Raw genomic sequence first — 3,199 nt, forward strand, 5'->3', positions numbered from 1 at the left:
ATATATGATTCTTTTCCATTTAAGTAATTAAGATAAGATATAAGGACCACTATTTTAACATTTTTCTATTTATTCCTTTATATTACTGACCAAAAAAAAATTACTCTAAGTTGTTGTAATAATTCATCAAATCTGATATTAACTTCAGAGAATGGATTAATTTACAAAATGTAAAATTAAAAAAATTTTACATTTTTTTAACAATTAATTTTAATAAATTCAAAAAATAAAAAGATAAGTAAGAAATTAAAAAAATAATTTAATTTCATCCCTTAAATCTATTGAAATTAATAACTAAAAAATTATATAAAACTTTTTAATTTTATATCTCCTCTTAATTTTATATATATATATATATATATATATATATATAACAATAGTTAAAAGGAAAATGATGGAGTTTCTTTTCTCTGTCATTCTTCTAAAATTTTTAAACTTTTTTTAAAAACTTTTTTTTGGATAATATTTGGCATTTTGTAGATCAATTTCTTTTTATTTTATATTTGATGCGTTAAATTTTTTTTTTGGGAAAGTACAACCTAGGAAAGAGTGACCTATCCTTATTATTGGGAGATCTATATTGTTTATAAGTAGAGTATTGATAAATATCCCAAAGACTGAAAAATAAAAAATTTGAGAAATTATCTCATCTCAATAAAGTTTTTAGACTATATCAAAGAGATTAGATAGTTGCCACATACCCTTTTAGGGTATAATAGAAAAATCTAAAATTTTATATAAAAGCTACTAGGAAATGTGGTAATATTCTAACAACTCTTGAAAAGTGTAAAGACTCTTACCTATTTTTTTTTATCCTAATCCAATTCTTATTTGGAGTTGCAGGAGGTAGAGGGGATCCGTTCAATAAAGGTGAGACTTACTTTCTAATCTATTTTATGCTTATATTTATGTTAATATTGTAAGAAATATGATTTTTCATTAATATTTTATGGCAGTCAGTTGCTTCCCGTGTACTTCTTCGCCTTTATTTTTATATGTGGTTCTTTTCCATTTAAGTAATTAAGATAAGATATACGGACTACTATTTTAACGTTTTTCTATTTATTCCTTTATATTACTGACCCAAAAAAAATATTACTCTAAGTGGTTGCAATAATTCATTAAATCTGATATTAACTTTAGAGAATGGATTAATTTACAAAATGTAAAATTAAAAAAATTTTACATTTTTTTAACAATTAATTTTAATAAATTAAAAAAATAAAAAAGATAAGTAAGAAATTAAAAAAACAATTTAATTTCATCTCTTAAATATATTGAAATTAATAACTAGAAAATTATATAAAGCTTTTTAATTTTATATCTCCTCTTAATTTTAAAAATATATATAACAATAGTTAAAAGGAAATTTATGGACTTTCTTTTCTCTGTCATTCTTCTAAAACTTTTAAATTTTTTTTAAGAATTTTTTTGGATGATATTTGGCATTTTGTAGATCAATTTCTTTTGTCTTAAATTTTATTTTATATTTGATGTATTAAAATTTTTTTTTGGGAAAGTACAGCCTAGAAAAGAGTGACCTATCCTTATTATTGGCGGATCTATATTGTTTATAAGTAGAGTATTCGTAAATATCCCAAAGATTGAAAAATAAAAAATTTGAGAAAAATTTGTTTTCCTAAACACCCTAAATTATTTTTTTGGATATCTTTTCTATCAATAGAATTAGTAAACTCATTATAATAAAATTTGACAGTATTAGAAATAATTCTTGATCAAATGATTGTTTAATTATATATATTGAGAATGATATATTTGATAATATCAGAAATGATGCAATTATGTTTTTTTTTTTTTTTTTTTAAATATGAGAACTCGTGTGACAACTATAATAATATAACAAAATATTAATTAAATTGTTGTTTACAATTTTCTTATATATATTATAAGTAAATACTTAAAAAATCTTTTAAATCCGTCACCAATTTTTATTGAATGAATTTAAACATATTTTTTACGTCAAAATTTGCTTATATATATTTATATGAGTGTTTCCTCAAACTAGTAATAATTTTCTATTCTATTTTTCATATTTCCAGGACCAAAAAAGGCACCTGTTTCGCAAATAAAGTGCTATAGGAATGGAAGGTTAGTTACATGCAATATTCCTTCACTACCACCAGGGAAAGGATGGCCTAATCTGCAATCGACATGCCCTTGTTGCATTGGAAAGAAAGTATACGGTTGTCGCAGGCAATAATTCTCATTATAAAGATAGCACATAATATGGTGCATGTGTTTTATGGTTTGTATTAATTGCTACGTATTGGTTTCTATCTTTTTAGCATTTTGAACTCGTTGGCTTGCTAGAAGTATTTTCAGATCCAATTTGAAATAGGTAATCTTAAACCTTTTGATTTTGCCTACATCATCCCAAGATAACAACCTATTTGTCCCTATTTGTTGTTATATGGTGAACTTTGGTAAATGTCACTGGAATAAATTTGGGTTAAAGGCAAGTTACATACGTAAAGAATTTCAGTGTTTAGTTTCTAGAATAATGAAAGCAAAATATTAGTTAAGGTCTACGGACGTTTTTTTTTTAAATTTAAAATAATTTTATTAAAAAGAGGGAATACATGGCTATATCTAGGCCACAGTATCTAAGCTTCTCTGAACTCCTAATTAGGCAAGGGAGTCAGCAAAATAGCTTGTTCCCTAAACAAATGCACAAAAGAAAATTTTTTGACTCATGTATTAAGATTGTACTGCTTGTTTATAATGTTATTGTTTTTTCAAAGGCTATCACTAACTCTATTAGCCAAGAAGTAATTAGAAGCTAAGGGGGCCATGGCCTCCCAAACATTTTTCAAATCCTCAAATACGTATATGATGTTTATAGTTGTAATTTCAAAAATAAATTTAAGAAAAAAAATGAAATCTCAAATTTTAATTAATTTGATCTCGCCTAACTTGAAATCCTGAATCCATCACCGAAGTAACCACTTATGAGTGACTTCCAATAATAATCTCCAAAAGATTATCAATACTAGCATTAACCACAATGAAAGAGCTTTTAAGATAGCCAATAACTTTGCAAAATTCAAGTCTTGAATTCCAATGCCTTAGATAAGATGAGCGGTACGGTTACTTTACAATCCCGAATAACACCTCTTATGTCTGCTGGACCTGGTTTACCAATGGCGAAGCCATCAATACTAATTTTCCATACACCTTC

General features: G+C 25.2%; 1 long non-coding RNA gene across 1 annotated transcript; it reads left to right on the top strand.

The window, feature by feature from the left end:
* Nucleotides 1-791: 791 nt before the first annotated feature.
* Nucleotides 792-2,387, top strand: LOC149519049 (uncharacterized). Its single transcript, XR_016341911.1, has 2 exons — nt 792-870; nt 2,061-2,387. It is a non-coding gene; the product is annotated as an uncharacterized LOC149519049 (long non-coding RNA).
* Nucleotides 2,388-3,199: the final 812 nt, after the last annotated feature.

The sequence above is a fragment of the Durio zibethinus genome, chromosome 4 (genome assembly GCF_047325235.1).
Source record: "Durio zibethinus cultivar Kanyao isolate XHJ-2024 chromosome 4, ASM4732523v1, whole genome shotgun sequence".
In the NCBI taxonomy this organism is placed as follows: Eukaryota; Viridiplantae; Streptophyta; class Magnoliopsida; order Malvales; family Malvaceae; genus Durio; species Durio zibethinus.